General features: G+C 35.4%; 1 non-coding gene and 1 pseudogene across 1 annotated transcript; one reads left to right on the top strand and one right to left on the bottom strand.

The window, feature by feature from the left end:
- Window positions 1-2,373: 2,373 nt before the first annotated feature.
- On the top strand, window positions 2,374-3,551 carry LOC147790596 (uncharacterized; annotated as a pseudogene).
- A 9,172-nt stretch (window positions 3,552-12,723) lies between these two features.
- On the bottom strand, window positions 12,724-12,795 carry TRNAQ-UUG (transfer RNA glutamine (anticodon UUG)). The gene has a single exon. It is a non-coding gene; the product is annotated as a tRNA-Gln (tRNA).
- Window positions 12,796-27,603: the final 14,808 nt, after the last annotated feature.

Below are 27,603 nucleotides of genomic sequence, written 5' to 3'. Positions count from 1 at the left end.
TGCTGCTATGAGCCGAAAGAGCTGGTAAGCTATCTCGCTAAACGAAAGGAAAAAGCACGTATGCGTTGACCTCTTTAGGACCGGTTGCTTCCTCTTTTTGTTTAAACGTTTGGAGAAACCTGCTAAGCCCGCCTTTCTTACCAGGTGTGATTCAATCTTTCCGCTCAAACATTTCTATCGTCCGACGGAAAAGGTAGGAGTACCACTACCTTTTCCTTTTCTTGCCCGAGCCAAGGGATCATTCAGTTTCTACCAAAAAGTTCGCTATCTAATAGTTGCCGTAATCGAATGTATTTCTCATTTCATGTTAGCTCCTCCAAGAGCTTCCAGGTCCGTAGTAGACAAAATCTTGGACTTCTATCGGACTTATAGCATTGCCTGGTTTGCTCGCCGTTGAGGGTGTGCCTTACAGGAGATCGAGCAGCCTTTCTTTCCCTACCTGGTATGCTTTTCCGCTTATCGTGCAACTGGACTAGCCAAAGAGAGAGGGAGAGGGATCATGTCAATCAATTTATATGTGCATTTTGTCTGTCCTTTACTTGCTTGCTTAGATTTCTTAACCAACATCTCCGGTTTCCCTCGAACCAAGATGTCCTGCTTATCTATACCCAACAGTCACACTTTCAGCCGAAATACTGATTTTTTTCATAAAGTCGGTTCATAGATCAAGAAAGAATGAAGCTGCTTACAGGGACGGTTATGCGATACGTCTTTTCATACTCGCCTTTTCTTTAACCCTGCTATCAACCTAGCCATTCTCGCTTGTTGCTTTAAGGGGTCTCCCCACTGTAGATTACTGGGATTGGTTCTCGCGTCCCTGTGCCAAAAAGGATGGGCGAGTTTGATTTGAGTGTTCATCGATTGGGTGGATCCATTTGCTCCGGGAGGGGGGGGGGGTGAGACGAGATGTAGCGCAGTCTGGTCAACGCATCTGTTTTGGGTATGTTATCCGCTAAATATTTTAGGAAATGGGGTACAAATTTTCTACATAAGTCATCTGTGGTCACAATGCTTTGAAGGAAGATGCTCCCAAATAATCGGTGAACAATAGCCTTAAAAGAAGTTCCAGAGAGCAAGAAGAGGAAAAACAGAGAATAGAGTTGATCAAATTAATTTAAAATCTGTATAATTTAAAATCTGGCGGCTCTAATACCAATCTGTCACAACCCAACTTTTAAGGGTTCAAAACTCAAATAGAAACTAAAATTGAGAGTGAAAACAAATAAAAATAAAAGTAAATTAATATAAAATAAGAAAATGTTGTAAAATTAAAATGAGATTGAGAAAACAACACAACATTAAATATAAAATTAAATTAAATTATAAGACGATGTTGATCAAATTTATCCAAACAAAAAAAAAAGTGTTTGGGATACAATTACAAAAAAAAAAAAAAAAAATACAAAAAAACTCAAACACAAAGACAGACTAACACTACATAACAATACCATCTGTGAGTGCACAACCTTTGAATGCTCCCTCATCTCAACGGTAAGTTCTATTACGAACCCATCCAAAATAATCACACCTGTGACCGCATCTCCTGACTTTAAACTGCTAGTCTGAACATGGTTTGGTCACGAAAGCTTTAGAGATAAATCTATCTTTACAAAAATATTTTTCTCTTAATTTATAATTAGTCATAAAAGAAATAATTAGGTACAAATTTGGTCTAGAATTCAAAACTTTCAAAATCTTACTTTACTTAACCCGATTCAAATCTAGATTCTTGAACTCCTAGTACCATAAATAAAGGTTGTATCCTCTAATAAAACCGGAATTTCTCTTAACATAAATTAAACTTATTTTTGTGAAGATATCTATTTATAAAAGCAAAATATCTCAGAGTCACAAAAATAAAAATGAGATATAGATACGAGACATAAATATTATACCAAATAGATATGATAACTGTAAGGATTAGATTTGATCCAGTTATTTGGATTAGATTTTATCTAGTTATTTGAATTAGATTTGATTTAGTCATTCTTCAATTGGATGAGAGATTTCTCCCGATTCTTCTGATCTTTCCAGTTTTCTTTTTTTGTTCCTAACATTTTGGTATCAGAGTCATGCCCTAAACTAGTTAAAACTAAAAGCAGAAGTCTTCTACGTGTGTCATAATAAAAGTATGTCGATGGAGAGTCCACTTGTGCAGTCTGCTGGAGGAAGGAGACAAGGTCGTGGAAGCTTTAGAGACAGAGGAAGGGGACGAGGCAGACAAACCTTCAACAAGGCCATAGTGGAGTGCTATAACTGTCACAAGCTAGGACATTTTCAATGGGAATGTCAAAGCAATACCACACGAGGCAGACAAACCTTCAACAAGGCCACAGTGGAGTGCTATAACTGTCACAAGCTAGGACATTTTCAATGGGAATGTCAAAGCAAGGAGAAGAAGACAAACTATGCAGAGAGTCAAGAAGAGATGTCGCTGAGGCTTACGTGAATATGAATAAGGCCAATAGAGAAGATATGTGGTTCCTTGACTCGGGATGTAGCAATCATAAGTGTGGGAAGAAGGAATATTTTTCAGATTTTGATGGAAGTTTCAGAGATTCAGTGAAGCTGGGCAACAACTCAAGCATGGTTGTAACTGGAAAGGGTAATGTACTGCTGGAAGTGAATGGAATGATAATGATAATCACAGGAGTGTTTTATGTGCCAGACCTGAGGAACAATTTGTTGAGTATTGGTAAATTGCAAGCAAAGACGTTACCTTTTTGTTTCAAAATGGAACATGCAAGGTGTTTCATCCTGAGAGAGGCTTAATCATGGAGACAAAGATGTCTTTGAATTGAATGTTCGTATTGCATGCTATATCTCAGCCTGTAGCAGCCGTTCAAACTCAATTGAAACTTATGGGGAAAAGTGGTTCAAGGTCTCTGTCGTACACTCACCGCTCCAATTCCTATCGCCATAGTCAGAGAAGCAGAAGGGACCCAAGTTCTTCCCCCTATCATTCCACTACCAATTCTAGGAGAAGCAGTCGTTCAAGTTCCCTCAGCCGCCAACGCAGAAGTAGGTCTTCCTCGTTATCTCCTTTCCCCAAATCGTCCAGTTCCAGTCCTAGTCGTGCATCCACTGATCGGAATCATTCCATAGAGAAGCTTAAGAAAGAGGAAGAAGAGAAGAAAAGGCGTGAAACAAAGTTGAAGAAGTTAGAAGAAGATGCAACTAGGAGGATGGAAGAACTAATTCAGAAGAATGTTGAAGAAAGGCTAAACTCTAAAGAGACTAAATTAGAAATACAGAGGCGAATAGAGGAAGGTCGCACGAAGTTGTTTGATGATGTTGATGTGCAGCTTGAGAAAGAGAAAGAAGCCGCTCTTACTGCTACAAGACAAAAAGAAGAACAAGCACGAAAAGAGAGAGAAGAGCTAGATAAAATGCTGGAAGAGAATAGAAGAAGGGTAGAAAAAGCACAGCGACGATTAGTTTTGGAGCTGCAGCGGAAGGAAGAAGAACATTATTGTGAGCTCGAGTTGATTCAGAGATAAAAAGAGGAGGCAGCTCAGAGAACTAAGCTAGATGATAAGAGTTTGAGTTAAGTTTTGCTGGGAGTTAGTGAAGAGTCAAAAGCTTACAGACTCTATGATATAGAAACGGCAGATGAAAATAAGGATATAGAAGCGGCAGATGAAAATATTGCAGAGGAAAATATTTCATCTGGCTCTTTGGCTGAAGCAAGCTCTCCTAGCTCGAATAAGGCAAGGAATAAGAGACCACCAGTCTGGATGAGAGACTATGCAATAGGAGAAGTTCTTTTTTTGTAAAGAAGATGATGAAGCTCTACCATGTTTACCCAACCTACAAACTTTGTAAACTTTAGAGAAGTATTGAAGAGTGAGAAATAGAGGCAAGCCAGGGATCTGGAGCAATAAACAGAAATGGCACATGGAAATTGATGAAGTTACCTGGTGGAAGTTTGGTATGAGGTCGTAGATATAAACTGATTACTATTCGTGTTCAGTTTAAGGGAGGGATTGTTAGGATTAGATTTGATTGAGTTATTTGGATTAGATTTGATCTAGTTATTTGAATTAGATTTGATTTAGTCATTCTTCAATTGGATGAGAGATTTCTCCCAATTCTTCTGATCTTACCGTTTTCTTTTTCTGTTACTAACAGTAACATGTCATTCTTAAAAAACTAGGATACCGATGTGACAATGATACATTAATTAAAAAGAATTATTTCTAAAAATTTATCAATTTTATATTAGAAATAAATTCATATAAATAAGTTTATATATTTGTATACTTAAAAAAAAGCTTAACGTATGTTTCACTCTCAAAATATATTCAAAGTCAAGTGTCTGATACGATGGATTATAAATTTGTAATGTATCCATTGTATTAACAAGTGTTCAGTACATGCCCAACAAGTGTTCAGTACATTTAAAGTAGTTTGAAAACTAGCACGTCAAATATTATAATTGACTAACTACAACTTCAATTTTGTGCTTTAAGGATGGTTTTGATCCAAAAGAAATAAAATCCTTAATTTAGTACATGGTAGCAAAGATGAACATGAGAATGAGTTATTCTCATATGGAAAGAGATTTAACCTTAAGTTATATCTCATATCCTCTCGTAACCAATTATTTAGTTTGATTTAATTCTAAATAGATCCATCAATAGCAATAAAATAAAATAAAATAAAATAAATAAATAGAATAGATTAAATTAGCCAAAAGTAATGACTAACATAATTTAAAAAAAAAAAAAAAAAAAAAAAACATAAAGGATGAATTGATTAAATTGGCTAATTGCTAACATAATTAAAAAAGAATGTAACAAACACACCCAAATAAGATTAGGAACACAAGTAAAAAAAAAAAAAAAAAAAAAAAAAAAACTCATACAGCCAAAAAATCAAGATTTGGAAAGTGTTAAACAATTTTGATATATAGACATTTCAAGACCTTACTCGTGCAATTTTCCTATGAAATCTAACACTAGAGCATCATAAAATTTAGAGAAAGGATTGAAATTGATGTCATGTTCATATAGGTTGACTTTAATACAAAAGACAAATCGAACTTTCTTAAGGATAAATTGGGGACACCAGCCTAAGCTAATCAGGTAGATGGCCTTACCATCCGTATGGCTATATTTGATGTTGACTGTGCTCGTGGTTCTGCAAGTGTCATATATATTGATATATGTGAAATGTTTGTGAATCGATATGCTTATGATATGTTATAATATGTGAATTGTATGATAATACTTACGGTACCATGTGTTCAATGGTATATTTGAGATAGGATACGAGAAGGATGCACTAAACGTAATGTAACGATAGGAGTAAGACATGTTCATGAAACGTTATGGTTTGGTTACGTATCGAAGTGTTATGGGTATGACAGATCGATAACAACGATATGGTCACGATGGATTCATAAAACAATACGATTAGGTTATGGGTAGAAAGGGATAGGATTATGATAGATTGATAGAACGATAGCGTTAGGATACGTTCCTGTAACGTTAAGACTAAGGTACGTTCCGGTAACGACACAACTATGATATGTCTAAGGACGTTAAGGCTATGATAAATTAGGGAAGGATATAATCATGAAGTTTTTACGACATGATATGATTATGATACGACATGTGAAGGACGGATATATATCCAACAAGTGTCTAAGAGGGACGTGAGAATAAATTATTCTCGAGCTTTCTTTACATCGGTCAAAGAGTATTTGATAAGCTATCAAAATGAAGGGTTTTCTCTTTTCTTCTTCCTTCTTTCTCCCTTTTCACGTTTATTTATTTATTTTTTTAAATACAAAAAAGTTTAATGTGAGAATGAAGAAATTAGAAAAGAGAAAGAAATGAATGTAATAAAACTTTTCCGTCGGTAGGAATGGAAATGGTGAATGGGTTCTTGACGATAGTCGACCGCTATACTCTTGTTTTGGATGTAAGTGATGATTATCAGCAATATGAGTTGTGTCAATACCACACCGTTATCAAGAGGAAGTAAAGTAGAGTAGAATAGATCAAGCGATCCATTTGTTGAGAGTACTGTAAGAGGCACACAATTAAGAATGTTGGATATAACTACTCTTCCACATCTGAGGGATGAGTCTCAAAGATCCAACTACAATATCAAAGAAACTTCTGGTGGTAGCGATTGCTTGCATTGGTGTCTCCGTGGTATCCCAGACACATGTAACATGATTTTTCTTGCTTAAATATAGCTTCATTTGTCTTAAAAGTTCACTTTTGAGTAATCCAGGAAGGCTTCTTAATTTGCGCTTCTGGTGAAGATGATCACTCCGAGGTGGGTTTGTTAGTGATGATGCAATTATATAATCAGGGTTTTATATCAATGGTTCCATTTATATCTATAAATGAAATTTGTGGTGTATTTTTTAGAAATTCAACAATAATCATCGGTTATTTGGTTACCATTCTACAGAAATTCAACTTTCGACCTTTTGTGAATGCTTAAAGCTACTTGCAAAGTACTGTTGATTATGATCAATAATACTCACCGACTCGAAATTGAGGTTTGTTCATGTTTGAAAATGTGACAAACCAAAAGACAAGATGCTAATTAATATTGTTTGTGATTGTTGTTGTGAATTCTTCATCTTTGAATACATATTTTGGTTGGCTCATGAATTTTTCCATCTTTTAAAAATTTTATTTTTTTTAGTTCCCCTAATTTCATAATAGGCTATTGAATCACAATATTGCAATATTTTAAGTTACTTTTAAGATTAAAGGTCCATGAATAAAGTAATTACGGCAAGTTCTTTTTATGCATCTTATTTTAATCTAGCACATAAATGCTTCCTAATTATTTTATTTATTTTTTTATGAATTAGGTTATGAAGATCATTTGAATTATAAACGCTTTAATTTATACAATTTTTAATAACTAATCATTTTAATATTTATACTCAAATATACTAATAAGTACTAGTAACATTAGTCTCAATGACTTAAAGAATACAACTATTATCTCGAACTATAAAGAATTTAATTCTAACCTATTCTAATGGACAAACGCTTTATTAGACTCTATTGTAAGATTTCACTTCATCAATTTAAGTAGCGTTCAACTACAACTATAAATATCAAATTCTTAAGTATTCATGAACAAAATCGGCCTAACAATGTCTCTTGGAACTATTTACCAAAGGTGTTAGAATGAGCCGTGTGGAAGGGTTGCCTTTAGATGCTTTAGTACCAATTAAGGATGTCAATATCCTAGTAGTGCAGAATGCAGGAAGGTTCGTAGTTGAAAAGAATAACGAGAATAGTGGACATCGTTTCATCTACAAGCGTGTGGTGAACGGTCTGTTGGTATGACTAGAGAACGTCGTCCTCGCATAATTTATATTATTGTGATAGAAGTTATAAATAACGATGATATTCCTTGGTCTTTTATTACAAAGGTGCATAACTTTTAAAGAAGTTCTCGAGTTCCTTGTCCCCAAGTAGCAATACAACTACTAAAATGCTATCTCTACTTATAATAAAGCCCTCTCTCTCTAAATATATATGTGTGTGTTTGTGGATGTATTACTCTCTTTTATTAATGAAATATGGCATAGTCATAATGATATTATGAGTATCTTTTCTATCCCTCCCTTCCTTATCGCTATATAAAGAATATGAAGATTATAAAGAATATGAAGATTATAAAGAATATGAAGATTATAAGTAAAAGATGTACAAGTAATTTGTTACTTTTGAACTTAAAATGCTTATAATTTTATCAACAATAATTATCAAACGGTACATAATTTTGTCCAAGTAAGGTCGCTTCTCATTCCCTGTATGATATCATAACACAAAATCGAGCGGAAAGGTTAACGATAAAATGATAACAAAAACCCATTCGTCGAACTAACTATAAAGGAAGGGTTGGTTGGAAACCATGTCTATACTTCTTTGCTTTAATCACAGGTAACTAAAGATATATAAGAACAACAGAATATGGCATGCCCAGTCAAAATATAAAAAATTTCTTGCCATGTTATAGTTAATGAATATGGTATGCACAAAGATCCGATGTCACACTTCATGATTGGAGACCAATACAGTGAGCTATGGTCGTCCATAACGTCCTTTGGTCCAATTATGTCAAGCAAATGTTGTAGCAAGCAAAGAGTTTTTAATAAGTTTGCTATTGCAAAGAGCTCGGTTTAAGGCACAAATGTCTCTGATGTGAAAGGCGCACCAATTCAACGAGATTTAAGTAACCATGAATAAGACACATGATACAGCTTGTAAACAAAACGATGTCCATGACTCTTGTTATTTTCTTCCACTACAAACCTTCTAAACTCTTGCACTTTTTTGTCATTGACATCCTTAATTGAAATTAGAATTGAAGGAAACACTTCTCCACAACTCATTGTGGAACACCTTTGATAGATAGTTTCAACAGATTTACTTTGTCGAGGAATACTTTAAAATTCGATATTTATAGTTGAACGCTACTTAAATTGATGAAGTGAAATTTTACAAAAGATGTTAATAAATCGTTTGTCTATTAGAAGAGAGATTGGAATTAAATTCTTTATAGTTGGGATAAGGGAGGTTTTAGTCAAATTAAGTATACTTTTAGTTTTAAAATAAATTAATTTTTTAGTTTAAAATAAATTGATTTTTAGTTTTAATTTTATTCCTAATAAATTAATTTTGATGTGGTGTTATGTATTTTAATAAAATTAATATTAACTTAATCAACAAAAATTTGTATTTTTTTTAAATTATAAGCTAAATTAATAAAAATACCATTGAACTTTGCACTTTATCTAAAAAAATACTCAAAATTTTTTTAGAAGTTTCAATAATACACTTAATCTTTAAAAAAAAATCTATAGAAACTATTAATTTGTTTTTTACAAAAATACCGTTGAATTTTCAAAAAAAAAAAAAAAAAAAAAAACTTCAAAACTACTATGTTAACTTTCAAAAGTGTTTAAAAAAAGATAGATGGGAGAAAATTGTGTTCATGGGGGATAAAATTGAAGGTTATTTTAGGAGAAGATTTTCAAGATCAGTATAAGATCCTGAAAAACATAACCAGAAGTAATATCCTAGCTTAAGGTAGCCATTAAGAACCTACTAGTAGGCTACTTACTAAGTTTTACTCACTCCATGTTTATCATTTTTTTTTTCGAAGTAACTAAGAGTTGGTCGGGATGAGAGCGGACTTTGGAGTGTGGGCCATGGACTAACCCCCGTTTTTAATCTAGTATTTTTTTGTTCTTCTTTTAAGTCTGCTTCTTATTTTGTGTTTGTAAGGAGTATGTATGTGTAACACACAAAAAATGAAGGAAATTATCTCCCATAAGAATAAGCCACTCATGAAAGACCCAATGGATAGAAAGGAAAAAAATTAAAGGATTAAGCAAGAACAAAGGACTTAGTCAAGTCACTCGTGTACCCTAACAAGTGATTTCAAGGAGTTAAAGGCCTTTTGAAAAGAATTGAAAACGAAAAAGTAAATCAAAAGGGCAAAAAAGTCATTTTATCAATTATCAAAAATCTTTCCCGATTTGTAATTCCTTATCTAAAAGGAATCTCAAGATTCAAAAAAAAGGGAAAAATGATAAAAAAGCGATGAGAAATTTGTAGAATTTTTTTTGATTTTTCAAGAAAAATAATAATAAAATATTCGGAAAGTGGTAAATGACCAAAATACCCCTAGAAGAATGGATAATTACAGAAATGTCACTCCAATTAGAATCAGAGCATCTACCGTGACCATCCGAACAAAATCTTTCGAACTCAAATCTCAATCGTCGGATGTCCTCAAAAATTTGATATGATCTAGAACGAACACGCACGGATCATCACATCCAACGACTAGTATGCAAAGCCAAGGTCGATAAGGCCATGATCGAAGTTGATATCACCAAAAAATTATCCAGAAAGATCGATCTCTAAATAACGAAGATTCTGGAGCTCTCAATGTCGGTTTAAGCTCCTCCTATAAAGTCGAAAGTAGGAGCAACAATATGGAATAAGAATCGAGAAAGGTCGATCCCCCAATTGAAGGCAATAAACGTTTAGATTGTGTTTCTCCTACTCTCAGATTTCTTCCAAATTCGAGAGCAATCCTCCACCATTTCTCTTCAAACTTCTAAATAACGAAGAATCTGGAGCTCTCAATGTCGGTTTAAGCTCCTCCTATAAAGTCTAAAGTAGGAGCAACAATATGGAATAAGAATCGAGAAAGGTCGATCCCCCATCGAAGGCAATAAGCGTTTAGATTATGGGTCTCCTACTCTCAGATTTCTTCCAAATTCGAGAGCAATCCTCCACCATTTCTCTTCAAACTTATTCCTACCGTTTCTCAACAAGATTACCCACAAGTTCTATGAAGGAATAGAGTGCTGAAAGTGCCTAGAAACCATTCCCCCAATTCAATCCGCCATTGAAGAACTTCAAGAAAAACTTGAAAATCCAACCCGAGGATACATGATGACTCGTCGAGCAAGAATGATTCCAATCAGTTTCTGTACCTCCAAGGAATGCTTCCATAGAAGACCACGAAGAACCCCTTGTTTCCTAAGAACCCCTTGGTCTCGCACAATATCATGTTGGGCTTATTTCCTAAGAAAGAACCCCTTGGTCTCGCACAATATCATGTTGGGCTTATTTCCTAAGAAAGAACCCCTTGGTCTCGCACAATATCATGTTGGGCTTATTTCCTAAGAACCCCTTGGTCTCGCACAATATCATGTTGGGCTTATTTCCTAAGAAAGAACCCCTTGGTCTCGCACAATATCATGTTGGGCTTATTTCCTAAGAACCCCTTGGTCTCGCACAATATCATGTTGGGCTTATTTCCTAAGAAAGAACCCCTTGGTCTCGCACAATATCATGTTGGGCTTATTTCCTAAGAACCCCTTGGTCTCGCACAATATCATGTTGGGCTTATTTCCTAAGAACCCCTTGGTCTCTAATAAATACTACGTGCACAATATCATGTTGGGCATGTTGGGCTTATTTCCTAAGAACCCCTTGGTCTCTAATAAATACTACGTGCACAATATCATGTTGGGCATGTTGGGCTTATTTCCTAAGAACCCCTTGGTCTCTAATAAATACTACGTGCACAATATCATGTTGGGCATGTTGGGCTTATTTCCTAAGAACCCCTTGGTCTCTAATAAATACTACGTGCACAATATCATGTTGGGCTTATTTCCTAAGAACCCCTTGGTCTCTAATAAATACTACGTGCACAATATCATGTTGGGCTTATTTCCTAAGAACCCCTTGGGCTTATTTCCTAAGAACCCCTTGGTCTCTAATAAATACTACGTGCACAATATCATGTTGGGCTTATTTCCTAAGAACCCCTTGGTCTCTAATAAATACTACGTGCACAATATCATGTTGGGCTTATTTCCTAAGAACCCCTTGGTCTCTAATAAATACTACGTGCACAATATCATGTTGGGCTTATTTCCTAAGAACCCCTTGGTCTCTAATAAATACTACGTGCACAATATCATGTTGGGCTTATTTCCTAAGAACCCCTTGGTCTCTAATAAATACTACGTGCACAATATCATGTTGGGCTTATTTCCTAAGAACCCCTTGGTCTCTAATAAATACTACGTGCACAATATCATGTTGGGCTTATTTCCTAAGAACCCCTTGGTCTCTAATAAATACTACGTGCACAATATCATGTTGGGCCCCTTGGTCTCGGGCTTATTTCCTAAGAACCCCTTGGTCTCTAATAAATACTACGTGCACAATATCATGTTGGGCCCCTTGGTCTCGGGCTTATTTCCTAAGAACCCCTTGGTCTCGGGCTTATTTCCTAAGAACCCCTTGGTCTCGGGCTTATTTCCTAAGAACCCCTTGGTCTCGGGCTTATTTCCTAAGAACCCCTTGGTCTCGGGCTTATTTCCTAAGAACCCCTTGGTCTCGGGCTTATTTCCTAAGAACCCCTTGGTCTCGGGCTTATTTCCTAAGAACCCCTTGGTCTCTAATAAATACTACGTGCACAATATCATGTTGGGCCCCTTGGTCTCGGGCTTATTTCCTAAGAACCCCTTGGTCTCGGGCTTATTTCCTAAGAACCCCTTGGTCTCGGGCTTATTTCCTAAGAACCCCTTGGTCTCGGGCTTATTTCCTAAGAACCCCTTGGTCTCGGGCTTATTTCCTAAGAACCCCTTGGTCTCGGGCTTATTTCCTAAGAACCCCTTGGTCTCGGGCTTATTTCCTAAGAACCCCTTGGTCTCGGGCTTATTTCCTAAGAACCCCTTGGTCTCGGGCTTATTTCCTAAGAACCCCTTGGTCTCGGGCTTATTTCCTAAGAACCCCTTGGTCTCTAATAAATACTACGTGCACAATATCCCCGAATAAATACTACGTCTAAACTAATAAATACTACGTGCACAATATCCCCTTGGTCTCGCACAATATCATGTTGGGCTTATTTCCTAAGAACCACGATTATGACAACGCCACCTATGCACTCATGGGAAGTGGTAACAACGTTTTGTTTTAAAATGTCTTGTGTTGTCGTTCCTTATTCTGTGTCTAATAAATACTACGTGCACAATATCCCCTTGGTCTCGCACAATATCATGTTGGGCTTATTTCCTAAGAACCACGATTATGACAACGCCACCTATGCACTCATGGGAAGTGGTAACAACGTTTTGTTTTAAAATGTCTTGTGTTGTCGTTCCTTATTCTGTGTTTTCACATCAAGGTCATTTCATAAAGGTCCTATCGGGAGTTGAACCCAGGTCGTTGGATTCAAAGTCCAAAGTGCTAACCACTACACCATAGAACCCCTTGTAAAAATTTATTTTGGAATGGTTTTCCTATTTTATGCCGATTCCACAAGAAGGGAGATCTTATCATGAGTCAAACTCAAGTTATTGGATTCAAAGTTCTAGAGCTGTTTTATCCAATTCGTTGTGTTCTTGAGCACCTTTAGAGTGGTTGCAGAAGTAACCCTCCGGTGTTGATTGAAGCTCTTGGAGAACATGTAATTTTATATATTTCTTATAGTTAATTTATATATTGTTGTATATTACAAACAAATTGAAATAATACATTACATCCCCGTCTTTGTTTCTTCCGTGCAAAACTTAACATGAAAACTATATTATTTCAATATTCACTCGAGAAACAAGGGGTGAAAACTATATTATTTCAAACCCTCCATTATTGCTTGTACTTTGCGTGAAAATGCTTCCACTAAATCATGTTACTAACTAGTTGGTTTGGTTTGATTCAATTCTTGGGTCCACTAGATTGAATTGACGTAGCTCAATTAAACTCTTGATAATATAAAAATCATAAGTTTCTTAAATTAAGTTAACTTAAAAGTTTAACCCCTAATCTTTTTTAGAATGTTTGGCTTTGTGTCTAGTTGATCTCTAAATGCTTAGAAGTATCTAATAAGACTTCTATTTAAGGAACTTTTCACTATAAAAGATGTAAGACTTCAGGTTTATTATTATGGAATTTCAAATGAGTGATTTGATATATCTCAGAGGACAAAATATTTATTTGTTTCAAATATCTTACGTTGACCATTATTTTTTGTCAAGTATTCTGAATATTATCATTGTGAATTACTAATGGCATTAGATTGAATCTCATTAATAACAATATCCCAAAACTCAGGTAAAGATGACATCAAAATTAATACTTTAATTTCATCTTCAAATTTTATTTCCATTTAATTCAGTTGACTAATAATCATAATAGTCACAGGTTCACAAATATTTACAACCTTAAAAGGTAAAATTATAAGGAGTACAAGAAAAAAGTGTTTAAAATAGTTTCAAAATATAGAAAAAAAAAATAGTAGGAATTGGTCAAAGTCAACATCCATCAATCACTTATGAAACAACACAACACAGATGAGGGTAACATTTTTTTATTTCTCTACGCCCTTTGGTTTATTAGCTTTACAAGATGGAGACATGAAGTTTTCTATGTTCTAAATAAATTTGGTTGATTGTTTTCTGGTTAGCATTAGTACCATCAAACCTTATTTATTTCTTTGAAATGTTTGAGTTTACAATTTACATGTTTTTATTTTTCTACTTTGTCTGCTTGCATTTAGAAATGAAGCAAAATTAGTCCGAGGGTTTTAGGCAGATTGTTATAATTCTAATTTTTAACTAAAAAAAAAAAATTAGTCTCGTTGTCACGCTTAAAACTACCCTAGAGGTATAATCGACCTATTATCCTTCCACCAATAGGAGCAAAAGGCAACGTTACTATGTGAAACTAGTTTCATGTCATTTATTCAACAATAAGGGTGTTAGCATGCATTTGGAAATGAACCCATATTTAAAAAATTTATATAAAATAGAAAAGAATTGTTATCTCAAAGACAATGAGAAAACCAACGGTTCCTTCACCCAAGACCTATGGCCCGACTCCCAACATGGAAGGGATAATCTAGAGAATCATTCCAAGAACCCTACCGGATGGGTTACTAACTCACATTTCGGTGGGTTCTGCAAGCACGGATTGCAAGTTAAAAGAGGTTGAAAACAAAGTAAAATGATAAAAGGGCCCAACAAAATTCGAACGGGTGACCTCTTGATCTGCATTCAAATGCTTTACCACTGAGCTATGGACCCATTTTGCATGATTTCAACCTGAGTGACCCCTTCTATAGAGTGTCAGTCTAAAAGTGGAAAAAGTGTCTCTCCAAAATAAAATGGCCCAACCAAGTTCAAAAACGGGTGACCGGTCAAATTCTCTACCACTGAGCCATGGATCTATTTTGTAGGATTTTAACCTTAGTGACCCCTTAGACATAGTGTCGGTCCAAAAAGTGTAACAAATTTCTATCCAAGATAGAAGAGCCTGTTAGGATCGCACAACAACGCACACACTCGATCTAGATGAACACAAAGAACAGGATAGAGAAAAGTGTAAGAAGAACTCTGGCTAAAAAGTTTTTTCTATTGATGACTTCACGTATGTACAGTAAGAGAGAATTACAGAGAATAGAAAGTACTTTTCAAAGCTCTAGCGGACCGGATATATGTATAGTTCAGTTTACTATATATAGGTTTACCAGATTTAACCATCTACTATATATTGCCATTTACTATATATAGCTTTACCCGATTTAACCATCTACTATATATAGCTATTTACCATATATAGGTTTACCGGATATAGTTTTACCAAATATAGCTGTACCAGATATAGCTTTACCAAATATAGCTTTATCGGATATAACCGTTGACCCAGCTATAAGTAAGCTGCAGGCTCCATAACCTAACAATTCTCCCACTTGGAGACCGATCTAGTCAACCAAAAATTTCATTCTCAAACGAACATGAGCATCTTCATGGTCTTCATGGCACCATATCAATTGAGGCTTTGCACAACCTCAATATTCCAACATCAACACATTTTGTCAACATGTTTGCTGGATTCTTTGCACCCTCTATCTTCTCCAAACACATCACCATCTTTCATTAACCTACAAGTGAAATGGTATCGTCTTATGTGTTTTCTCTTTAAATGATAGACCGGGTTCCTTCGCCAACTGTATGACACTCTGACTATTTCTGTTAAGAATTTTCGTGCTGCTTCTTGCCCATTCTTCCAGATAGTCAGTCATCCATATCGTCTTCTTTCCAGCTTCAACTATTGCCACGTACTCCATCTCAGTACAACACATTTTTTAAGCCTAGACGTTCCATCATCCATGGCTTGCTCCTACTTGGTTGAATCCTCCAACTGTAGGGTCTCATCAAAGGGTTGTGGTTCCCTTTCATCAGCAACAGATAGTGTAATGACGGTACATACATATCTGGTACTCTGATAGTACATGATGATCTTCTCAACACCAGTTCAGGTGTCAGTTACTCCACTACTTATTCCTCCGCAACAACCTTAGGAGTTTGTTGAGTATCTGCTACAAGATCACTTGGTGATTTTCTCCGCAACTCAACCTCAACTCCCACTTGCTTTGTTGTCTTGGAACCTTGCTCCACATCTGGTTCCTCAGCAGTAGTCTCAGGAGTTTCTTGAGTATCTGCTACAACATCACTAGGTGAGTTTCCCTGCAACTCAAGCTCAACTCCCACTGTCTTCGTGGTCTTGGAACCTTTCTCCACATCTGGTTTCATTTCCAATCGCACTTTCTTCAATTCTCTAGCGGTCCTTGTGAAGCTAACTCGTTTCTGCTTGCTCATAATGTAGTTCTCACAATGACCCACACCAACAGATTTCAGACTTTCTAAAACTCCTTTCGCAACCAGCCTCTTCATTCCTTTCGCGCTCATAGGTTCAAGTCTATTGTGCTGTAGACTTGAATTTGAAGCACTCTCAGCAGCAGCAGCTATGTTCATACACCCTACAGTGGTGTATAAGGTTCTAGATTTTGAGCCACGTGCTACCACTGTAGCACCCTTCATAATTTTCCACGAACTCTTCCCTAACCTTGTTGCATAACTTGTGTTGTCCAACTAACCTATAGAGATCAGGTTCCTTCAGAGACCAGGAATATATCTGACATCCTTTAATGTCCACTGATTTCCTGCTGAAGTTTTTATGCACACATCTCCTTTTTCTTTAATCTCTAAATCTTTGTTGTCGGCAAGATACACCTTCTCGAAATTTCCAGACTTGAAATTCCAAAACAACTCTTTATTTGGAGACGAATGAAAAGATGCACCTGAATCCAAAATCCAGGATTCAGTCAAACTGTCCACGCTGAGGATTAATAAATCATCACATCTCCAGATTTGTGATTCTGCTTTCTCTTTGGTCTTGTACAACCTGTCTGAAAGTGACCTTTTTCTCCACAATTCCAACACGTTACGTTTGGTCTATTTGGAGATTTTTCTCGGTTCTTTGATTTTGATCGCCCTTTGTTTGGGCCCTTCGGTTTACTTCTTCCCCTTCGATCAACACTGAGAGCATTGCCTGATGAATCTCCAGTTTCCCGTTTGCGAATACTTTCGCTGAGAACTACATCTCAAATTTCACAAAACTTCAGTTTATAAGATCCTCGAGAACTGCTGATTGCGACAACAACAGTATCCCATGACTCGGGTAAGGATGACATCAAAATCAACGCTTTAATTTCATCTTCGAAATTAATTTCCACCGAACTCAGTTGACTCATGATCATATTGAATTCATTTATATGATCAGCAACAGGTCCACCTTCAGACATCTGTAGATTGAACAATCTCCACATCAAATACACCTTGTTCATAGCCGATGGTTTTTCATACATATTTGACAGCGTCTTCAATAGATCAAACGTTGTCTTCTACTTGATAATGTTGAACGCCACGTTTCTGGATAGAGTCACCCGAATCAGCCCCAAGGCTTGTCGATCCTTGAGCTTCCACTGTTCCATGGTCATGGATTCCGGCTTCACTCCCAACAGAGGTTCGTGAAGATCTTTCTGGTACAGATAATCTTCAATCTGCATCATCCAGAAACCGAAATCGGATCCATCGAACTTCTCAATTCCAATCTTTGAACTTTCCATCTTCACAGATCGTGGTGAATTTCGCCTAGCTCTGATACCAGTTGTTGGGATCGCACAACAACGCAAACGCTCGATCTAGATGAACACAAAGAACAGGATTGAGAAAAGTGCAAGGAGAACTCTGGCTAAAAGGATTTTTCTATTGATGACTTCACGTATGTATAGTAAGAGAGAATTACCGAGAATAGAAAGTACTTTTCAATGCTCTAGGGGATGGTATAAATTGGTGGATTACCTATCTGGAATTAAACACAGGTCGTTAGATTCAAAGTCGAAAGTGCTAACCACTACACCATAGAACCACTTGTTAAACTTTATTTTGGCAGCGATTTTGATAAGCGCCAACAACGCTGGATTTTGCAAAGCTAGAGGTCATAGTATCCTTAGATACTTTCACAAGGTGTTTTCAACTTCTTTTATAGGTAATTGAACTTTTGAGTCCATGTAAATGATTGGTTGGATTAGTATCAGTTTAAGAAGACAGAGGAGAGAAGAGAGACTTTGTTAGAAATTCTCCCAAGTATTCCCCCAAGGTGTTTTCAACTTCTTTTATAGGTCGAATTTTAAAATTAAACCACAACAAAATTTACTTCTATCTAGCAAAATTATTTTTCAGTTTGAAACAAGATTATTCCCTTCTTTTTCTAAAACTAAATTTGACTCTCGAATAGATTTTAATAGTTTTGTTATTTAAATTTTCTTTAAAATTTTTGTACACAGAGTACAATGGAAATTATATATATATATATAATATATATATATATATATATATATATATATATTTTACTATTTTGTAATTTGTATGGTATTATTGGAGGCTTTTGAATGAAATATGATAATTGATTCTCTGTCCTCTTTGACAATTTTAGATACCTCCATATCCGATATTTGATGCGTCACGTTTCATTATGAGATCTGCCCTTGGGTCAATAAGACTTAAGCAGAGAGTTTATTTGACTAATGAATTTATTTTTTTGTGTAGTAGAGATATCCCTTATAAATCAAGACTTTGTATTATTTTGAAGACACTCATCAAGACATTTGTAAATGTGCCTGATATCTTGAAGGATATAAGACACCTAATTGAGAGAACCTAAATTTTTTTTGAAGTTTACTTTTCTAGGATACGTCATCACCAAAGTTTGAGACAAAGACCATTGGATGGGTTTTAATAAGGCTCAAATAAATTTAAAATCCAAGAAAACGTATCTGAGTTTGATATTATTTGATTTTGGGTATGGACACAACTAGCTGATTTCTTTTGATTACATTAATGAATGTATGTAGATGTTTAAAGGATTGAACATATCATTCATAATCTTCTGAAATTCGGATGGAGCGTTATTTAGCCTAAATGGCATGACGTTCCTCTCATATTTTCTAAATTGGACATTAAATGCTATTTTATATTTGTCCTTTTAGGAAACTAGAATTTTCCGAAATCACAATTTCATGTCGAATTTTATAAAAACATTTGACTCTAAATTATTTTTATCAAATCATTTTTGTTTTGGATTGGATATCTTATTTATTCTAAAACCTTATTCAAAGGTTTGTAGTTAATTACCAGTATCAGAATTTCTGGTTTCTTTTCACCATGTTGTTAACCTAAAATGCCAGACATGACCACATGCTCTTTGAAGACCTTATCAGCTTCCTCTGCAAAATATCACCTAAAATGTCACAGTATTTAGTGTCCGATGCTTTTTGACTTAACCCTAGGGTTCTATTTAAAGTGAACTTGTGATAATTTTTGTCAAATACCTAATACATTAAGATATAATATCTTATTTCAATAATATTAAAATGTCGTAGAATATCATAATATATGTTTAATTAATATGAATCTCATTCAAATTTCATATATATATTTTTATTTAATGTTTATGATACACATCAATTATTTTAATATTTAACATATCAAATACGTTAATATGTTTTGATATTATACTTCAAGACTATAGGAACTTGCTCAGAGGACCTGAGAGTTACGTTGGCCTACAATGCATCTCATGGACGATGCAAAACTATGGTGGCGCTTGAAGGTGAATTGTATAAAAAACTGGTCATGCACCAAAAAATCATGGGAAGACCATTGATGGAATTGAAGCAATCGACGCTCCCCTGTATGGGTTTCCAATCAAAGACCTAATGTTTGATGTTGACTCTTTTGAAGAAAGAGCCACATGATCAAACAACAAAAAAACGCGGCGGTATCTTTGAGAACTCTATCACACACATAAAAAAAACATGTCGAAGAGTTAGACATTACACAGAAGATCTAGCTTTCATCGAGGAGACCCGAGTTCGATTCTCGAAAATGAAATTTTATTTTCTTATTTCGTTTATTTTATAGTTTCATCTTTTGTCACCAATTATATTTAAACTTTACCTCGGTTTGAGAAGCACTATATTCGATAAGTTCAATAGTATCTTAAATTCAAAAGACTTTTATGAACTTGGTTTGAGAGGCACTATAATGGTCAAGTTCAATAGTATCTTAGATTAAAAGGACTTTTATAAACTTTGAACCTTTAATAGTGTTATGTCATAGATATTTAGTTCAATTTCAACAAGTGAGGTTGCGGTCATTCAAATGGTTAATGTGATAATCCGGTCATTTTCAAGGTCTCTTTTGTTGAACGCCATCATGGCTGAGATGACTGAGATGAGCACCAGATGTGAGTTTGACAAGGAGGGTCGTAGAGAACCACACCTCAAGCCAAGCTCATGTTGGGCTTAACAAACTGAAAATCCAAAAACACAAACCCTTAAATGGGAACCAGGATGCTAAGGAATTAAAAAGCTTTATTTTTGACGTAGAACAATACTTGAAGGTTACAGGAACTTGCTCATAGAACCTAAGAGTTACGTTGGCCACAATGCCTCTCATGGACGGTGGAGCTCGAAGGTGGATGATATAGAAAATGGGTCATGCACCATAAACTCATGGGAAGACCGTTGATGGAATCGATGCAATCCACGCTCCCCTTGATGGGTTGCCAATTAAAGACCTGACGTTTGATGTTGACTCTTTTGAAGAAAAAGCCACACGATCAAACACCTCGAAATGTCGCGGTAGCTCTAAGAACTCTATCATACGACTTGAGAGTTGAGGGCTACAGGAACTTTCTCATACGACCTGAGAGTTACGTTAGCCACAATGCATCTCATGGACGGTGCAAAACTATGGTAGTTCACGAAGGTGAATGGTATAAAAAATGGGTCATGAACTATAAACTCATGGGAAGATCATTGATGGAATCGATGTAATCGACACTCCCCTGGATGGGTTGCCAATCAAAGACCTAACATTTTATATTTACTCTTTTGAAGAAAGAGCCACACAATCGAACAGCTTGAAACGTCGCGGTAGCCCTGAGAACTCTAACACACACAGGGAAGGACGTGTCGAAGAGTTAGACATTAAGCAAAAGATCATGCTAAAACTCTTCAGCGATCTGACAAAAGACTTCAGGACATTTACACCAAAAATCCATTATCGTCAAGCGATAAGGATATCTGGCTTTCACCCAGGAGACCCGGGTTCGATTCCATTATTTTTTTATTTCATTTTATTTTACAATTTCTATCTTAGACTAAAAAGACTTTTATGAACTTCGTACCTTTGTTAGAGTTATGTTATAGATATTTTGTTCAATTTCAAATGGTTAATGCGATAATTCAGTTGTTTTCGAGGTCTCTCTTGTTGAACGACATCATGGTTGAGATGAGCAGGTAATTCAAATGGTTAATGCGATAATCCAGTCATTTTCGAGGTCTCTCTTGTTGAACGACATCATGGTTGAGATGAGCAGGTGATTCAAATGGTTAATGCGATAATCCAGTCGTTTTCGAGGTCTCTCTTGTTGAACGACATCATGGTTGATGAGCACCCGAGTGAGTTTGACAAGTTGGGCTGTAGAGAACCACACCTCAAGCCAAGTTCATGTGGGCTTAACAAACTTAAAATCCAAGAACACAACCCCTTAAATGAAAACCGGGATGCTAAGGAATTAAAAAGCTTTATTTTTTACGTAAAACAATACTTGAAGGTTACTTGAACTTGCTCATAGGACCTAAGAGTTACATTGGTCCCAATGCATCTCATGGACGATGCAAAACTATGGTGGCGCTCGAAGGTGAATGGTATAAAAAATGGGTCATGCACCATAAACTCATGGGAAGACTTTTGATGGAATCGATGCAATCGACGCTCCTTCTTATACAAAATTTGGATCAACCAAGAGATAAAATAGAATTAGATTATGGAACCTTTTTCTAAATTGAGTCACTCCACAATCGAACTTGATCAAGGCTTGATTGAATGACTCAGATGCAATGTACCACAAGAATTGCATAAAACTTAGAAATGACAAAGATATACTCGAATTTCTACACGAGGGATCATCTCAACTTGAGAGATCAATTTCATTGATCACAAATATGCTTTTACATAATAATGTGTGGGTATTTATAGTCTCCCCACAAAAGAAGTTAGTGGCCGTGATTTAATCTCGATCCCTTTAGATCTCCGCAGAAGACGAAGTCAATTTGAGCATTACAAACTTTATGAAATTAAAATAAGAAATAAAGTTTTCTAACCACTCATGAAATGATGCTTGCAACTTCATCCGCTACTTCAACCATGCAAATATTTACTTTTGAATCTCCAAATGGTCTTGACTCAAACGAATCAGCTTGTCACACATGAAATGATGGTTGAACCTAGCCCATCCAATTTTGTAGATGAAGTATGAATGCTTGTTGAATCTTCTTGGCCTTGGGTTGTGTAATAGGTCCAGTTGGAACACCGTGATTCTTATCATCATCCCCATCTTCAAAAGGATTCGTCCTCGAATCAGAAAAATCATCACCTACATCAAAAGGACTCAACTCAGCAACATTGAAAGTAGAATGTACACTGTGATTCTTATCATCATCCCCCTCTTTAAGATTCGTCCTCGAATAAGAAAAATCATCACCTACATTAGAAGGACTCAACTTAGCAACATTGAAAGTAGAATGTATTGACAATTCTAAGGGAAGATCAATTTTATTGTTCCATGCAATAAAATAAGTCATTTTACTAAATGTCTTATAGAACATTTATAGTAAAATAAAGAATTAGGAATCCACGCTATCTACAAACGCACTCCCAATTGAGCTATCCACGCTAACATTAAAATGAAAATTCATCAGTAAAATTATTTACGCTAACTCATTGAAATTTTAAAAAGAAATCATCTCTAAATTTAGATAAGATAGTAAGTTATATTACTTGAATCAGGTGTGGTGAAGGTCGAACAACACCTAACCTTCAAATCTTCAATATTAAGCTCTCCCAACTAAGCTATCCCCTATAACATTGAAAAATGAAAATTCTGAAATCTTAAAAAGAAATAATCACTAAATTTAGATTAAATAATCAAGAATTTTAAAAAGAAATAATCACTAATTTTAGATTGAATATTTAGGTTATGCAAGTTAGTCAACTTGAATTAGGTGCGGTGAACGTGATCAAATACGTGACTTTCAGATCTTCAGTGATGCTCTCACGTGACTTTCAGATCTTAAGTGATGCTCTCACGTGACTTTCAGATCTTCAGTGACGCTCTCCAAACTAAGCTATCCCCACTAACATTAAAAATAAAAATTCATCGGTTAAGATATTTTCACTACTTCATTGAGATTTTAAAAAGAAATATCATTAATTTTAGATTGAATAGCGAGGTTATGCAACTTAGTCAACTTGAACCCTCTCCAAACTGAGCTATCCCTGCTAACATGAAAAATAAAAATTCATCCGTTAATAAGATATTTTCACTACTTCATTTAGATTTTAAAAAGAAGTAATCACTAATTTTAGATTGAATAGCGAGGTTATGCAACTTAGTCAACTTGAATCAGGTGCAGTGAACGTGGATCAAACACGTGACCTAATCACTAATTTTTGATTGAATATTTAGGTTATGCAAGTTAGTCAACTTGAATTAGGTGCGGTGAACGTGGATCAAACACGTGTCGTTCAGATCTTCAGTGATGCTCTCACGTGACTTTTTCAGATCTTCAATGATGCTCTCCAAACTGAGCTATCCCCGCTAACATTAAAAATAAAAATTCATCGGTTAAGATCTTCAGTGATGCTCTCACGTGACTTTTTCAGATCTTCAATGACGCTCTCCAAACTGAGCTATCCCCGCTAACATTAAAAATAAAAATTCATCGGTTAATATATTTTCACTACTTGATTGAGATTTTAAAAAGAAATAATCACTAATTTTAGATTTTATAGCCAGGTTATGCAACTTAGTCAACTTGAACGCTCTCCAAACTGAGCTATCCCCGCTAACATTAAAAATAAAAATTCATCGGTTAATAAGATATTTTCACTACATCATTGAGATTTTAAAAAGAAATAATCACTAATTTTAGATTGAATAGGAAGATTATGCAACTTAGTCAACTTGAATCAGGTGCAGTGAACGTGGATCTAACACGTGACCTTGAGATCTTTAGTGATGCTCTCCCAACGAAGCTATCCGGGCTAACATTAAAAATGAAAACTCATTAGTAAAGTATTTAGCTAATTCATTGATATTTTAAAAGGAAATAATTAGTAATTTTAAATTGAATAGTCACGAGTGAAGTTATGTGACTTGAATCAGGTGCGGTGAGCGTGGATCGAACACGTGACCTTCACATTTTCAGTCTGACGCTCTCAAAACTAAGTTATCTTCGCTAATATTTGAAAAAAAAAATCATAAGTAAAGGTATTTTCGCTAATTCATTATATTTTTAAAAGAAATAATCACTAATTTTAGATTGAATAAAGTTATGCAACTTAAAGAACTTTTGCAACGTAAACCAAGTGCGGCGAACATGGATTAAACATGTAACCTTCAGATATTCAGTCCGAACTAAGCTATCCCCGCTAACACTAAAAATCAAAATTCATGTGTAAAGGTATTTCTGCTAATTCATTATTTTTTGAAATTTTAAAAATAAATAATAACTAGTTTATTTTTTATTGAATAGTCAGCTTATGCAAATGGAAACAGGTGCGGTGAACGTGGAGATTAAACATGCGACCTTCAAATCTTTAGTTTGACACTCTCCCAATTGAGCTATCCCCGCTAACATTAAAAATAAAAATTCATAAAACTATAAGGTGCGATAAATGCAAATTGAACACAAGACCTTCCAATAATCAATCTAATGCTCTCCCAACTATGCCATCCTATATAACATAAAAAATAAATAATCACATGTTTTAGATTGAATAGTAAAGTTATGCAACTTAGTCAACTTATGCCAGTTGGATACAAAACGTGACAGATCTTCTGCTAATTCATTGAGAATTTAAAAAGAAATAATCGCTAATGTAGTGAACGTGGATCAAACGTTATCTTTAAATCTTCAATATGATGCTCTCCTTGAGCTATCCACGCTAATATTAAAATTAAAAATTCAAAAAGAAATAATCACTAATGCAGTGAACGTGGATCGATCACGTGACCTTCAAATCTTCAGTCTGAGGCTCTCCCAACTGAGCTATCCCCGCAATCATTGGAAATGAAAATTCATCAGTAAAGGTATTTTCGCTGATTCATTGAGATTTTAAAAAGAAACAATGACTAATTTTTTATTGAATAGTCAGGTTATGCAAAAAGAAACAGGTGTGGTGAACATGGGGATCGAACACGTGACCTTCAAATCTTAAATCTGACGCTCTCCTAACTGAGCTATTCCCGCTAACATTGAAAATGAAAGTTTTTAAGTTTTAAGTAAAGGTATTTCCACTGATTAATTGAAATGTTAGAAAGAAATAATCACTAATTTTATATTGAATAGTCAAATTATGCACCGTGAACCATGTGTGGTGAACATGGATCAAACACGAGACCTTCAAATCTTCAATCTAACGCTATCTCAACTGAGCTATCCACAATAACATGAAAAATGAAAATTCATCAGTAAAGGTTCGCTAATTCATTGAAATTTTAAATAGAAATAATCACTAATTTTTAATAAGATATTCAAGTTATCCAACTTGTTTAAGGTGCGGTGAACTAGAACACGTTAGGTATTTCCGATAATTCATTGAGATTTCAGAAAGGAATAATGACTAATTTTAGATTGAATAGTCGGGTTATACAACTAGAATCAGGTGCGGTGAACGTGGAGATCAAACACGTGACCTTCAAATCTTCAGTCTGACGCTCTCCCAACAGAGTTATCCGTGCTAATATTAAAAATGAAAATTCATAAGTAAAGGTATTTCCGCTAATTCATTATTTTTAAAAAAGAAATAATCACTCATTTTAGATTGAATAAGCAAGTTATGTTTTTAGATTGTATAGTCAGGTAATAAACTTGTATTAGGTGCGTTGAACGTGGATAAAACACGTGTGACCTTCAAATCTTCAGTCTAACAATCTCCCAACTGAGCTACTCTTGCTAACATTAAAAATGAATATTTATCAGTAAAGGTATTGGGTACGCTTCTGGAAATTCAACAAAAGGCAATAGTATTAGACCGAGATGCCAGATTTAAATCTCACTTCTGGAAAATTCAACTAAGGCATTGGGTACGCAGTTATAGTACGACATTCCACCCATAAACAGCTGGTCAAACAGAAATGCTCAAGCAAATATTGGAAGACATGTTGAGGGTATATGTGATGGATTTTGCAGGAAGCTCGGATAAGTACCTGCCCCTTATGAAATTCACTTATAATAATACTTGCCAAGCCACCATACAAATTGCCACATACGAGGTTCTCTATGGACGAAGATTTCGATCCCTTATCTTTTGGGAAGAAGGGGGGCAAACGACAACTATTGGGCCAGAGTTGGTGCAAAGTACCAACGCCGCAGTCTAGAAGATTAAAGCTAGGATACAAACCGCACAAAGCCGAGAGAAAAGCTATGCAGAACTAAGGCGCAAGGACATGGAATTGTAGGTAGGGGATCATATATTCCTAAAGGTAGCACCCCATGAGAGGGGTGCTCAGGTAGGGTAAAAAGGGGAAGCTAAGCCCTAGGTTTATCCGTCCCATTGAGATATTAGAAAGGATTGGATCTGTGGCCTATAGAATCGGGCAATGCCCAAACTTGTCTGCAGTACATAATATCTTTCATGTATCCATACTATGGAAGTATACCCTAGATCTTTCGCATGTACTGGCTCATGAAACTCTCTTCTTGAGAGATGACCTAACGTATAAAAAAGACCCGATTCAAATAATAGACAAGAAAGTCAAATGATTGAGAAACAAGGAAATCTCTCTTGTTAAGGTCCTATGGAAGAATCATAGAGTAAAAGAAGCCACTTGGGAAACAGAAGAAAAATAAGAACCTTATACCTTGACCTATTTTAGAATAAACACTTTCGATGACTGAAAGTTTTCAAAAGAGAGGAGAATTTGCAACACTCAAGGTCTCCAATAAGAGACGGTGTATAATCCCTACTAGGTTGTATCTAGAAGTAAAGAACAAGTAAAATTGAAAAAACATTGAGAAAATGGTACTTTTTCTAATTTGTATAAACTTCCCGAATCATTAAATTTTTTATAGAATAAGAATTACAAGTTGCTTAAAAAAGGAAGGCTCCGATCGGAGAAGACTTTTCTGGCAGAAGATTCAGAAAAATCAAGAATGAAATTATAGAAATTCTAGACGTTTCAATGGTAGTGGAAAATCCGTCTATAAATTATGAATAAGGGTAGACTATTAGGGGCAAGAAGCAAGCTTAATCGAGTACCCAATCGAGAGATACAAGTTTTTTGTTTTGGGGCATCGTGTTCATGGGTTTACCTAGAATTCGAGAACTATAGTCCACTATTCATTTCTAAACTTGTTCCTGCACCTTCTAAATAAGTTTACCCATAAGTTTGGTGGAGGAAAGAGGTCCTCAAAGTGCTAGTAGGTTTTCACACGAATTAGTCCACGTTAGGTTACCCTCTAATGTTTTACTAAGCTCAAACCTCAACTCCTAAAGCCTAACCCATGACATTATGTATAAACCTAGGTTCATCAATAATCCATTTACCAAGTATCTAGAACTATGTGAATAACATGCTAAATAAGTTGCTAGGATCCATACCC

This window comes from Cucurbita pepo, chromosome 10 (genome assembly GCF_057944985.1).
Source record: "Cucurbita pepo subsp. pepo isolate OVF chromosome 10, ASM5794498v1, whole genome shotgun sequence".
Classification (NCBI taxonomy): Eukaryota; Viridiplantae; Streptophyta; class Magnoliopsida; order Cucurbitales; family Cucurbitaceae; genus Cucurbita; species Cucurbita pepo.
The sequence above is the reverse complement of the archived record's forward strand: the minus strand, read 5'-3'. Positions and strand labels throughout refer to the sequence as shown.